General features: G+C 44.5%; 1 protein-coding gene across 2 annotated transcripts in view; it reads left to right on the top strand.

The window, feature by feature from the left end:
- Positions 1-3882: 3882 nt before the first annotated feature.
- Positions 3883-14993, top strand: part of LOC135506975 (teneurin-3-like) — a 425857-nt gene continuing 414746 nt past the window's right edge. Inside the window, exons 1-2 of one of the 2 annotated variants that reach the window (XM_064926416.1) lie at positions 3883-4607; positions 4719-4821. The gene's annotated coding sequence lies outside the window, so the exon portion shown is untranslated. Of the gene's footprint in view, positions 4822-14993 lie in introns of both variants that reach the window. The other variant, XM_064926417.1, reaches the window with a different exon arrangement.

Raw genomic sequence — 14993 nt, 5'->3', positions numbered from 1 at the left:
GATCAAAAATCGACGTTCATCCAATTACGTCAAATCCCGAAGTGAAACTATGAGATCAGGTTGCAGCGAGAGAGATAGATAGATAGGGAGGGTTAGAGAGAAAGAGATAGATAGATAGATAGATAGATAGATAGGGAGGGTTGGAGAGAGAGAGATAGAGAGAGAGAGAGAGACCAGGCAGGCTGTTGACATTGACTCGTCCTAACACTTCACCAGTCATGTGAAAAATGCTCCGGGAGGAGGGGTTACAGAGCAGACTCACTGCCTCACAGCTACAAACGCATCGTCATTCTGTGTGTGTCCTGTGCATTTTGCTGTGTATACCATTACCTACTACACTATACATGTGTCTGGTCATGTGTTCGTAACAGTATGTGTATACATAGGCTACTTATTTGAGTGCATCTGATCTACCTTCCTGCAAATACAGGGCCTTGCCCTGTGACCTATGGTCAGTAACTCCATTCTGTGCAGGAGGACAGGCAGGCGTGTAGCCATGCCTCTCGCTGTGTCTCTGCCCCTGTCTGGGGCCCCAGAGGTCTTGTGCCAAGCTGTAGGCAGCTCTGCTCCATCCCTGGATCTGGGCAACCCCAAAGGCACAGCTTCTGGGATCAGCGATGGCACACGTGTCACTTCCACATGTCACTGTGTGTCTCTCTGTCCATCCGCCCGTCTGTTCCTCAGTTTGACTTATCTCTTATTTTCTGTTGATGGGGAACAGGGAACAAATCTGCATTCTTTTGGTTGGAAAATCAAAAATGTCCCCCCAGGTGTGTGTGTGTCTGTGTGTGTGTGCACGTGCGTGTCTGTGTCTGTGTGTGTGTGTTATTAATGTGTGGTAGTGAGGGAGGAACGAGGTGAGGGAGTGGGATAGAGAGATGAATTGCTTTGATGATGGTGATGTTGCTTCTATCTCACAGTTGGTATGAATGATTTCTGTGTGATTGGACCGCATCTCAAACACCAGGGGTTCTTTTATCTACTTTCTCACTTATTTATTTATCAATCTATCTCCCCTTTCAGCCAGAGCCCATCTATGTCTATTTACCGGCATTGCACAGCACTTTTTTTTTGTGATTAGGCTGTTAGAATCAGTGGATGAACGTGTTCTTTTATTCTGAATAGAGTGTACGGAATGATTGATATCGGAGTGTACAGAATGATTGATATCCATAATTGGGAGGTTTTAGACCTGAGAGAGAACAATGTTACGGATAATGGCTTTTAATAGTGGTAACTTGTTGAGAATAGAGTGCTCTCTGAAAAGACTAAATATGATTTGTTTGGTTTCTCAGAGCAATTGAGCAATAATTGAAATACTGGCGCTGACCTAGAAAAAAATAAACAAAGTTGACATAAAAATTCTGAAATGATTAACGTGAGATATGAATTCCTTCATGTGTATCTCGGGATACGTGCTGCAGTATTTATTTTCTGTCCACGTCAGTTCCACTAGTTATACTGGTGTTTTTAGTTTTGCTGTGAAATTATTCCACAATAGCAGTTAGCATTTGTATTACCGGGCTATAGTGTTTCCTTCCATCGTTCATTCACTATGTCATTAAACAGACAGAAACGGACTTCAAAGGTAGAGTGGGCATTGATATTTGGAAATAAATCCCCAATCAATGTGAAAAACATTGAACTAGCTTCAAACGTTTCAGATTGAGTGGGCCTACTGTGAAAATGCTAACTGTTATGCCGCAGTTCTCCCCGTGGTTGGCAGCACAACCCTAGCAGCGCTATGTCCATTATGCCCTGCTTCCCAAAGACATGTTCTTTCTTAGGGTTTGTCCCTCAGATTAGTGCCAGCTAAATTAATAATACATAGAGAAAGACAAAAAGAAAACACTTGTATATTTCATAGCAAAAATAATGACTTGATTATGGGCTAAAGACTATATTGTATTGTACAGTCCTTACATTGCTTCCTCTTGTATTCCTTGCTTCCCTAAATAGTTATTTTTTTTTGATAGAATAATGTCCAGTTGTCGATTTTTTTTACAACATATTATAGATTTTATTTGAATAATGTCCTGTCTTTTAACCTATCACCTTGACACTGCAGGGTGGGGCTATTTTCAGTCCGGCCATTACTTTGAATCCAACCTGTGTTTAAACCTTTAAACCTGAAATGGGTCCTTTTAAGGCAAGACCATGTTTCGTATAAGGAGACGTGAGAGAGGTTGAGATGTTACAATCAAATCATGTCATGACCACTGCACCACGCTCACATGCACTAGCTCTCCACCACGCCGCCATGGCAACCAGAAACACATGGCATGCTTCGTTTGGTTTTGGTGCAAGGCAGTACCACCCTCCCACCGGCTTCCACTTCACTCCACCCAACCCCAACCAGGAAGGGAGTAGGGATATTGAGCTGTGTACGTCTATCTACTGCACTTGTTAACTGCCCGGCAACCGGCCATGCACTCAGTCTGAGGTGAGGTATCAGAGGAGGGCAACGAGGGCAAAGCTTGTTAAAAGTTCATCCCTTATGCTTGGCTTGTAACAGGTTGTGTGTCTGGGTGTAGGTCTGTCTCAACAGGGTTTTTAGTTTCATGAGATTCAGTCAAATGTTTTTCAAATCAGGAAAAGACAGACACCGGTATTTGGACTCAGAGGTGGAGCTCAGTGGCAAAGCCAAATGGCAGTTGCAACATAACTGTTTCAACTCTAACTTGACCCTTATTAAAATGATGACTCTGCCCCTGAGCTTGTCTGACTGATTTTTACAGTTAAAAAGATAGTTGAGGCAGAAGTTATATTACAGGTAGAGCAGGTGGACGGTCTGTCTGATATTTTGCTGTTTCCCAGGTCATTATATTATGGAGAGGGTGTTAAAGAACTATGCTGATTAGACCATGACATATTTGTTCATCTTAAGATGTGTGTTTGGTTTGGTTAGTTGCAAGAAATATTGGTCTCTATTAAATATTTGCAGGCTTATACACTGAGTGGACAAAACATTAAGAACACCTTCCTAATATTAAGTTGCAACCCCCTCCCTTTTGCCCTCAGAACAGCCTCACTCCATCGGGGCATGGACTCTACAAGGTGTCGAAAGCGTTCTGTAGGGATGCTGGCTCATGTTGACTCCAATGCTTCCCACAGTTGTGTCAAGTTGGCTGGATGTACTTTGGGTGGTGGACCATTCTTGATACACACAGAAACTGTTGCGTGTGTAAAATCCAGAAACATTGCAGTTCTTGACACTCAAACCGGTGCGCTAGGCACCTACGACCATACCCCATTCAAAGGCACTTAAATCCTTTGTGTTGCCCATTCACCCTCTGAATGGCAGAATACATACAATCCACGTCTCAAGGCTTAAACATCCTTTTTTAACCCGTCTCCTCCCCTTCATCTACACTGACTGAAGTGGATTTAACAAGTGACATCAATAAGGGATCATAGATTTCACCTGGATTCAACTATGTCATGGAAAGAGCCGCCGTTCCTAATGTTTTGTACACTCAGTGTATGTCAAAGGCTGTAAAATATGTGCATATTTTCAGTTTCTGTCAACTGAAAGACACGCCAGACATGACCTCATGACATTTGACTATTAACATTGGTATCAAAGTCAAAGCAGAAGAACATGTGCAACCATGGGCTGCATCTTCATGTTGGCAGGAATAGAAAAACAGTGTGATTATAGTCATTATTTTTACTTTCTAGTGGGGTGGCTGGCTGCAATATATGTTCAAATATAATGCTCTCTTTGTCCTCAGTTTCATCTTGTAATATTGCTAGAAAAAGTACAGAATTAGTTATTACTGTACCTGGCAGCAAATGGTACAGTACCATGTCACCTCTAAGCAGGCCTAATTATGACAACCTATTTATACAAATATGTGACCGTCAAATAAAACAACATAACGATGTATTTATTAACATGTCATAACAACTGATGTCGGCTGCAAGCTGCTCTGTACTAAACAAATAACCCTACGCCAATACACCATCATCTCCAAATCGAAGCCCTAAATCCATTATCTGAGTGTGCAGCCTAATCAGTACCAACGCAGACATCTTCATCTGCTTCGATATCCGCCGCGGAGTCATTTTTCACACCGCGACGCAACTCATGGGTGACCCTTAAATTATTACCCATATAGTGCTAGATATACATACTGATTGGACGCAGCAGGGGGAACACTGGGTCTTTACATCGACTGACTGCGAGAAGGGGGAGACCCTCCATCGCGCGCAGGACAACAATATCTATGTAGACCCGGAGACCTCTCCGTTCTTATGAAATTACAAAATAGCCACCTTGCTTGTAGCGTTGGCGGTCGGAAGAGTATGAGAAAGTGCCTTTCATTCGGTCGTTTCATCACGTCAAGGAGACTGACGTTTACGGAGGCAGTGGTTCTCTCGGCGCAAATAGGCTACTACAATCGTAACTCGATCTCCCCCTGTTTTGTGTCGTGGTTGGTAGGGTCCTCAGTAGTTACACATGTGTGGTTGTCACTGCTGGACGGTGTCATGCTCGAATCCTCTGCTTCTTACAATGCGCTGTCCTCTTCTGTTGAGTGATCAGACAGTCTTCACTGTTGTTCCCGGGCAGTGAATATCTGTCAACAGCCCCGTCGGCGACATTGGTATGTTTTATATTTCCATTGAGCTACGGGACTATCCTATCGTTTTGAAATAGCTGGAGTGAGAGTTGTGTTTGCCAGAACCTTTGTTTTACCACCGACTATTCCATTCAGAAAACAGCGACGCATTCCCTAGAAGTTGGAGCATCGTTTGGTGAAGTTTTGACACACCGATACTGAACAACAATGGGATTCTAATCGGACAAATCCACACCAGGTAGGGCCCTAAACTGTACTGTCATGTTGTCATTTATTTATTTTAATATTGTCCAAAATGATAAACACATTTATTAGCCGGGTATTGGTTTGGCTAGTGTTTGCTTCCTGTGAGAGTTGTTGATAAATTACCCGCCGTTCGTGTTTTTACAAGCGCTTGACATGAAAGCTGCCATCGAAAAATCCCATTTAATATTTTGAGGTACCGTTCGTAGCGTATATGTCTGTTGTGTATTGTGACACTTCTGAACTACCTAGATCAGGATAAACTGGCATATGTGCATTTTATTCGATGACGCATTGTTGGACACATTAAAATAGTTCACCTGGAATGTGCGCACGTGCTTAAAATAAGCACAAAAAATATATATAGAAATTGCCTTTTGATTGCGTACAGCTGAAGGCCTACAGTAATTTTACGTTGTATTTAATCCATCCACACAACTATATGTCAGTTATTTAATTAATATCTATATTTCGCTATCTGCTATTTCGCAAACTTGGGAGACATTGCTGCCATTTATGAGTGACATTGTTGTTGCTCATGTAGATGTATTTACTTCTTTAACTTTCCTGGCAGTGTTAGTTTGTATCAGGTGCGACAAGCGCACAGGTCGATTATCAGACAAATGCATAACATGGAAAAAATAATACATCGTTGTCTTCCTTCTCTACGAAGTCGACAAATACACTATATGTTGCTACACTGTGTTATTAATACACGGTATCATTACGGTTTATATGGGACCTTTCAAAACACATAACAGTACACTGTAAAGCTTTCAGTTTGTCATCATTTCTGGGCATACGGTGTTGGTTATCCATAACGTGTGTTGGTTTATTATAAGGGACTAGCCTGACAGATTTATCTCCGTATAAGTAGTCTTAGGGCTCTATTCAATATGTATCACCGAAGCGTTACAGATTGCGGATATAAATATAAAAGTAATTTACATTGAGTTAACACATGCAGCGTTTTCCGTGAATGCAGTCTCTGCGACCGCTGGAACTTTGCGTTTAATTGTCACTTGCGCTAAAAAGCGTCTCTTCAGCGTAACGGATTGAATATAGACCATAGTCTTTATCCAACGGGGATGCCAACAATGCGATATAACAGAATACGCTACCCGAATACCAAAATATTTGAAAAGCATCCAGGTCAAATGAATGTTAAAAATGACTATGAATCATGTCGTTGTCCCTGAGATAGATATGGTCCAGAGTGTGTGGTTTGTGATTTGGCTCACTTCTTTGCCCTTTGCCCTTTTCCCCCGGAGGCACTGAGCCTGGAAGTCCGTTTAGCCTACAGCAGAATTAAAATGTTTTGTAATTCACATACATTTTAATGTAACCCCCAGGTTAGGCTATTTTAAAATGTGGGGTGAAACATTGTTTCAGGGGAATATTGGTTAAAGAAACAGCAGGCCTGTAACAATGATTTATTAGACAGTCAATAGATACTTTATTGAACATCAGAAACACCCGTTTAAAAGTGTAACGCTCTCAAACATTTTGTAGTTATTTCAGTACATAGAGACTGTTTTCAGTTTTTCTTAAAGGTCAACACTGTCACTTTACAGTTGTAGATTATTTCATTGACAAGGTGCACAAGGTTATATTGCATCTTGTTCTCAGAATCAGCACACCACCGTTAGTCAGTAGAAATAGGGACACACACACACACTAGTATTGTCCATACAACATTTGTTTTAATTCAAATGTTGTTGTTTTTTTACATTGTAAAATTAGATTGCACTCTTATCTCTTTTTTTAAATTTAAAAAATAAATAAACCATTTATGGGGGTTGACTCCAGTAGGTTCAGACCAGTGCCCTCTAAACAGCCTGGACATGGTGCAGACAGCCAGTGTAGGTAAAACAAAGAGGTATCTTCATGTTCTGCAATTGCGTCTGAAAAATGAGACTGAAGATAGATGCCGACGAAAGATTCTTGGATCCTCCTAAATAGGCTTTTGTTTAAACAGGGACTGGGCCTATGGAGTTGAACCAGGCTATAATGTGGCACTGCATAGAGGGATTTGATACACAGTTAAACTATTATAGTTCAGTCTTGTGTGTTTCTCGGAGAGAGAAAGAGGCCAGATATTTATTCTGTTCTGTTCAAGCTGTCTCTCATTTTCACTCAGGAATTGTACATCTTTTGTGGTATTTTTACTTTATTTTTCAAATAATTGTGCTCACTTTCATTGTGCGAGGACGTTTTATATTATTTTTGATAACCTAACCTAATTTCTGTGTGGCCATGATTTGGTTTGTAGCCAGCCGGTCTTCTGAGCAGGCACAGGGAGCCTGCCGGTCTTCTGAGCAGGCACAGGGAGCCTGCCGGTCTTCTGAGCAGGCACAGGGAGCCTGCCGGTCTTCTGAGCAGGCACAGGGAGCCTGCCGGTCTTCTGAGCAGGCACAGGGAGCCTGCCGGTCTTCTGAGCAGGCACAGGGAGCCTGCCGGTCTTCTGAGCAGGCACAGGGCTGTTGCTGGGCAGACAACTGTGTTGTCGTACAGTGTAAACGCGTCTGTTTGGTTTATAGTAGTCTACGTCCAGCCTACATAACGTATGGCACTGGCATCCACATACAGTACTGCTATGCGTCCTCTAGATGCCTGCTGGATGTCATTCGATCCTGTGACCCTTCAGTTATATAACTGAAATTGTTGCAAAGGGGAACTGTATGATTAGGCTTGGTAATCAAGAACGATAATGAAATATATTTAATTGCCTTTTAGTGAGGGAATTACTGTATTTAAATTCTGCCCTAAACAATAACCTTTAAGACCAATATTTTGAAGATAACAAGCAAAAGTTAGTTTGTTAGAAATGAAAAATAAATGTATATTATTTATGTCTAGATTTGAGGATCGGATCATGATGTATTTGACACACCTTCTTTGCAGAAGGTATTTTCTTTATGAAACCCCCCCTGGTAGGCACTATTCAGAATAATGTTTCTATTGCTGCGAAACAAATGGTTCCCGGGTGGGTGGAGGGTGGTGGGGTGGGGTAGAGAGCTGTGAGGTGGGGTGGAGGGTGATGACGTGGGGTGGGGTGAGGTGGTGTGGAGAGCTGTGAGGTGGGGTGGAGCGGGGTGAGGTGGGGTGAGGTGATGTGGAGCGGGGTGAGGTGGGGCGGAGTGGGGTGAGGTGGGGTGGAGCGGGGTGAGGTGAGGTGGAGAGCGGTGAGGTGAGATGGAGCGGGGTGAGGTGGGGCGGGGTGGGGCGGAGTGGGGTGAGGTGGGTGGAGTGGGGTGAGGTGGGGTGGAGTGGGGTGAGGTGGAGAGCGGTGAGGTGGGGTGGAGCGGGGTGAGGTGGGGTGGTTGCGGGGTGGAGTGGGGTGAGGTGGGTGGAGTGGGGTGAGGTGGGGTGGTTGCGGGGTGGAGTGGGGTGGGCGGGTCGAATTCATTTGAAGTGCAGTCGTAATCAATTTCTGCACTAGGGGACGTCGATCTCCCATGTCCCAAAAAATCAGATTTTATTAGTTCACATTAACTCTCGGTTGATTGATGGGATCACTTTGGAGATCTGAGGTTTCATTTGTTACTCATACGTAGCCAGTGATTTTTTAAAAACCTCATGACAGGCCCTTTGGTGGCGGTTGTGCAGGGTACTTTGGAAGGAGAGAAGGCATCATTTGTTACTATAATGATGTTAATAAAGTCCCGTTTGGCCGTCGTGATCCTCACTCTAAATCCATGCCCAGGTGTGACCGGTTGAAAGACGGTTGCCACTTGCCATTCTGATCACATCAACAGTGTGTGTTCTTATTCAGGACTCGCTGTTACTTCCCTGTGTGCACCAGATGGTTTATTCTGTGTAAATATAGCCTCTAATTCATTTTTCAGTGACATATTGAAGTGTTAATTCTGTCAAATGTGCCTTTGCTTCATTAATACTATCAGATCAATGCCGTTTGAACAAAAGACCCGATACTTCACCTCAGAGGCTTGCCAAACGATAGGGCAAGAGAGCTACGTCGAGGCCTGTAGAAGAGAATGCCTCCTCTCCTTAGACAGACTGTGGGAATGGTATAGCAACCATGAAAACTGAAGCGAGGCCAAGGTAGAGCGCCAGATGTATAGAAGGGAGTAAGGGAATAGCCACCAAGGGCATGCACAAGGCTGATTCACCAGCAGCTTGTTAAGTGTGGTGCGTGAGCAGTGCAGCAGAGGAGAGGAGTGGCGGCACCGAGCGCCACACTCTGCCTGGAATAGCGTGTTTCATTGGAGCAGGGCTCATTGCAGCCCAGCCATGCTGAAACGGGGGAGGGTCGGGGGTGAGGAGGAGGGGAGGGAGGAGGAGATGGGGGTAGAGGAGAGGCTCCCTTCCGCCACGGGCAAGCAGTGCACAGTGCACACCAGCCCCAGCCAAGCTCCCGAGCAGCTCCCAGCTCACTGAGTTGAGTGCACTTGTGAAGTGGTGGCGTGGTGGGACAAGGAAAGAGAAATGGGGGACAGCTCCTCTGTCTGTCTGGGACTTTGTCAATCACAACATATCATAGGGAGAGATTGGAGAGGGGAAAGGTGAATGTTTGTGATTTAGTGAAGGCCCCCCATTTATTTAATACACACACAAGCACACACACACAAAACTCCCCCTGACACATCCCTCTCTCCCTCCCTCCCTCCCTCCCTCCCTCCCTCCCTCCCTCCCTCCCTCCCTCCCTCCCTCCCTCCCTCCCTCCCTCCCTCCCTCCCTCCCTCCCTCCCTCCCTCCCACCCACTCTTCGAGGGAGGCAATTTGTTATGATAGCAGCATGAGAATCTTCATGAAAGGCAGCTGTGTGTGGGGATATTATTCTGGCCCAGTGAACCCCCCCCCCCCCACACACACACACACCCTCCTCAATACACCTGCTAAAACACATTTATGTATTGCTCTGTTGCCAGTCCGATGGCGATGGCTGCTGATGCAATGAATAGCACTACAGAGAGTCAATGTATTATTAGAATGGAAACCCCTCTGTGTGTCTCTGTAATGATGCACAAGCACACACACACACACACACACACACACACACACACAAGCACCCAGACCCTTTGTATGTTTTCTATTTTATTTTCCCTTTTTAAAAACATGTTCTCTCTCTCCACTTCTCTTTATAGAAGGTGAAGGTATGGAGTACTTCAAAGGGATTAACAGACACACACACAAATACGAACACACACACAAATACAAACACACACACACAGATACGAACACACACACACAAATACAAACACACACACACACACACAAACACACACACACACACAACACACACACACAACACACACACACACACACACACACACACACACACACACACACACACACACACACACACACACACACACACACACACACACACACACACACACACCTGTCCATCTCCAACCGCCAGATTTATTTTCTTCTTAACATCAGCCAATTGTCTTTCCCTATGAACCTCACTAAAATATTTATGGACTCCTCCCTTTCCAGGCACTAGGCTTTGACGGCATTATGTCAGCGTCTAAAATGATGATGGATTTCTTTGTTGTTGTTGCCATCTCTGGTACATGTAGGCTCACTGTAAACACATGTTGTTTCACAATATCTCAAAATGTAGGATCATTTTTTGGGATCTCTGGTACATGTAGGCTCACTGTAAACACACATTGTTTCACAATATCTCAAAATGTAGGATCATTTTTTGGGATCTCTGGTACATGTAGGCTCATTGTAAACACTCATTGTTTCACAATATCTCAAAACGTGCTTACAGTGATCATTTTTTGGACCTCTGGTACATGTAGGCCCACTGTAAACTGGTTGTTTCACTGTGGAGTTATGTGGTTGGTTGGACAAAGATAGTTGGACAACAAATTTTATGTGTAAAATATGGTTCAAACATAAGTTTCTTCCAGAAGTTTGCCGAATGTCTTGTGTTAGATGGAACCATATGGTTTGATGTGAAATGAAAATGTGGTCTGTGAACCAACAATGAATTGAGATCTGGAGGTGTCAAAGTGTGTTTGGTGCGACAACAAAAAATAAAATATGTAATCTTTCCATTGGCTCGACAATGCTCAATCCCACTCGCTCTGTCCCTGAATTTGATGGTGTTTGGAACACAACATCCTGGTACTCCCTTGCAGAATGCCTGCTTTGGTGCTTACTTTTGTGCCATTAAAGTGTTGCAAAATGCTTTTGTCAGTTCTTATTGTTACCTGCTTAAAAATATTTAAAAACCCAATTTCATAAATCACGTTTTCAGTACAAACAGAATCGATGAAAAACCTGTAACAGAATATTCAACATGCGATACAGCTCTTAAGACACTATTTATTGACATATTATGTCAGTGGACCATCCACGTACCTACAGCCAATGGCCATATTGACACACTAGAGGAACGCTCAACTGGAGTTGGGACATTGACCCTCGGCAGTGAGCGGTCTATGCCAGTTACTTGCTGTGATGGGGATGTAAGGAGGTGTGTGTGTGTGTTTGTGAGTGTGCCTGAACGCCAGTGAGGGCAGTGGGGCAGGATGGGGCTGCCCAGAGTCCAACTCCTGGATCATTTGTCCTGAACCTTCCTCCCCACACACCACACCTCACCTCCAGGCTCATTTAATCCATGCACACGCTGAGCAAAATAATTGAAATGTACACACTGTGTGTGTGTCGCTCCACTGTGTGTGTGTCGCTCCACTCTGTGTGTGTGTGCCGCTCCACTCTGTGTGTGTGTGCCGCTTCACTGTGTGTGTGTGTGTGTCGCTCCACTGCGTGTATGTCGCTCCACTGCGTGTGTGTCGCTCCACTGTGTGTATGTCGCTCCACTGCGTGTGTGTGTCGCTCCACTGCGTGTGTATGTCGCTCCACTGCGTGTGTGTGTCGCTCCACTGCGTGTGTGTCGCTCCACTCTGTGTGTGTGTGACGCTTCTGTGTGTGTGTGTGTGTGTCGCTCTACTGTGTGTGTGTGTCGCTCCACTCTGTGTGTGTGTCGCTCCACTCTGTGTGTGTCGCTCTACTGTGTGTGTGTGTCGCTCTACTGTGTGTGTGTGTCGCTCCACTGCGTGTGTGTGTCGCTCCACCCTGTGTGTGTGTCGCTCCACTCTGTGTGTGTGTGACGCTTCACTGTGTGTGTGTGTGTGTGTCGCTCTACTGTGTATGTGTGTGTGTGTCGCTCCACTCTGTGTATGTCGCTCCACTGTGTGTGTGTCGCTCCACTCTGTGTGTGTGTGACCACTCACTTCCACTGTGCTCTACTGTGTGTGTGTGTGTGTGTGTGTGTGTGTGTGTGTGTCGCTCTACTGTGTGTGTGTGTGTGTGTCGCTCCACTCTGTGTGTGTGTGCCGCTTCACTGTGTGTGTGTGTGTGTGTCGCTCCACTGGGTGTATGTCGCTCCACTGCGTGTGTGTCGCTCCACTCTGTGTGTGTGTGACGCTCCACTCTGTGTGTGTGTGCCGCTTCACTGTGTGTGTGTGTGTGTGTGTCGCTCCATTCTGTGTGTGTGTCGCTCCACTGTGTGTGTGTCGCTCCACTGTGTGTGTGTCCACTGTGTGTGTGTGTGTGTGTGTGTGTTTGTGTCCCTCCGCTGCTCTGTTGCCCCAGGGGTCTCCTGGTTGTGTGTGCGTTCATGAGTATCATCCGTGAGATAGCGCGAGTTCTACCATTATTAATTGACCCTCCAGCGTCAAGCAGAACATGTACCATTCCCCAGCTGTTGCATATATAAATCCCAATGGTTAAAGATGTACGACATGTACATCCTTTACTGAAAGGTCTAGTGGTGTATCTCTCCCAAGTGTCTGAGATGTACAGTAAGATAAATAATAATAATAATTGAAAAATGTAAAGAATTTTCTTATTTTTTTGTGTTATGTTTGAGGTGAAGTTTCTTTGTGGTCTTTGTCTGTGTTCTAAAGACCTAGTATGGCATTACTGTGTGAAATGGAACATGCATTTATAGACCTCTTAATGACTGACTTCTGTATTTTCCTGACTGATGTTTCCTCATAGTACAGTATGCCAACTGTGCTTTCCTCACACCGCCCTGCTCCATTTGCTTGCCATGCTTCCTCCGTAACCATTTCTGATTGGCTGCTGGTCTTCCTCCTGCCCAATATTCTGTCAGGCGCGTAGGATAGGTCAGCTCAACACCATGTGACCTAGCCCCTATTCTGCCGTACCTGTTTAAAATGTGGGCGCTGCTCGCTCACAGAGGAACCCTGCTGAGCGACTTATGTACAGTCACAGGGGTTCTGTACTGAATATGAGTAGCCTACAGTCACAGGGGTTCTGTACTGAATATGAGTAGCCTACAGTCACAGGAGTTCTGTACTGAATATGAGTAGCCTACAGTCACAGGAGTACTGTACTGAATATGAGTAGCCTACAGTCACAGGGGTTCTGTACTGAATATGAGTAGCCTACAGTCACAGGAGTACTGTACTGAATATGAGTAGCCTACAGTCACAGGAGTACTGTACTGAATATGAGTAGCCTACAGTCACAGGAGTACTGTACTGAATATGAGTAGCCTACAGTCACAGGAGTACTGTACTGAATATGAGTAGCCTACAGTCACAGGAGTACTGTACTGAATATGAGTAGCCTACAGTCACAGGAGTACTGTACTGAATATGAGTAGCCTACAGTCACAGGAGTACTGTACTGAATATGAGTAGCCTACAGTCACAGGAGTACTGTACTGAATATGAGTAGCCTACAGTCACAGGAGTACTGTACTGAATATGAGTAGCCTACAGTCACAGGAGTACTGTACTGAATATGAGTAGCCTACAGTCACAGGAGTACTGTACTGAATATGAGTAGCCTACAGTCACAGGGGTTCTGTACTGAATATGAGTAGCCTACAGTCACAGGAGTACTGTACTGAATATGAGTAGCCTACAGTCACAGGAGTACTGTACTGAATATGAGTAGCCTACAGTCACAGGAGTACTGTACTGAATATGAGTAGCCTACAGTCACAGGAGTACTGTACTGAATATGAGTAGCCTACAGTCACAGGAGTTCTGTACTGAATATGAGTAGCCTACAGTCACAGGAGTACTGTACTGAATATGAGTAGCCTACAGTCACAGGAGTACTGTACTGAATATGAGTAGCCTACAGTCACAGGAGTACTGTACTGAATATGAGTAGCCTACAGTCACAGGAGTACTGTACTGAATATGAGTAGCCTACAGTCACAGGAGTACTGTACTGAATATGAGTAGCCTACAGTCACAGGAGTACTGTACTGAATATGAGTAGCCTACAGTCACAGGAGTACTGTACTGAATATGAGTAGCCTACAGTCACAGGAGTACTGTACTGAATATGAGTAGCCTACAGTCACAGGAGTTCTGTACTGAATATGAGTAGCCTACAGTCACAGGAGTACTGTACTGAATATGAGTAGCCTACAGTCACAGGAGTACTGTACTGAATATGAGTAGCCTACAGTCACAGGAGTACTGTACTGAATATGAGTAGCCTACAGTCACAGGAGTTCTGTACTGAATATGAGTAGCCTACAGTCACAGGAGTACTGTACTGAATATGAGTAGCCTACAGTCACAGGAGTACTGTACTGAATATGAGTAGCCTACAGTCACAGGAGTACTGTACTGAATATGAGTAGCCTACAGTCACAGGAGTACTGTACTGAATATGAGTAGCCTACAGTCACAGGAGTACTGTACTGAATATGAGTAGCCTACAGTCACAGGAGTACTGTACTGAATATGAGTAGCCTACAGTCACAGGAGTACTGTACTGAATATGAGTAGCCTACAGTCACAGGAGTTCTGTACTGAATATGAGTAGCCTACAGTCACAGGAGTACTGTACTGAATATGAGTAGCCTACAGTCACAGGAGTACTGTACTGAATATGAGTAGCCTACAGTCATGGCAATACTGTATATGAAAAAGCTATCTGTGAGTGACTGATTAAAAAACGCTTTGGACAAGAGCTCAGCTTGAAGGTAATGTAGTGATTATTCTCTCTGTAATTTGAATGTAATGTCTTAGTTTCAGACACCAGACACTCCGCACGTTCTTTGATACATGGTGTTATTGATTTGAATGTGTTCAGGTAGGCTAAACGAACTGACGATAATATCGTATTTAAAAATAGGCCCGAGAAATTCCTCTGACATTCAGTCATTGAAAATGTCGATTTCCCTTT

This window comes from Oncorhynchus masou, chromosome 20, assembly GCF_036934945.1.
Source record: "Oncorhynchus masou masou isolate Uvic2021 chromosome 20, UVic_Omas_1.1, whole genome shotgun sequence".
Classification (NCBI taxonomy): domain Eukaryota; kingdom Metazoa; phylum Chordata; class Actinopteri; order Salmoniformes; family Salmonidae; genus Oncorhynchus; species Oncorhynchus masou.
This window is presented reverse-complemented; position numbering and strand designations above follow the sequence as displayed.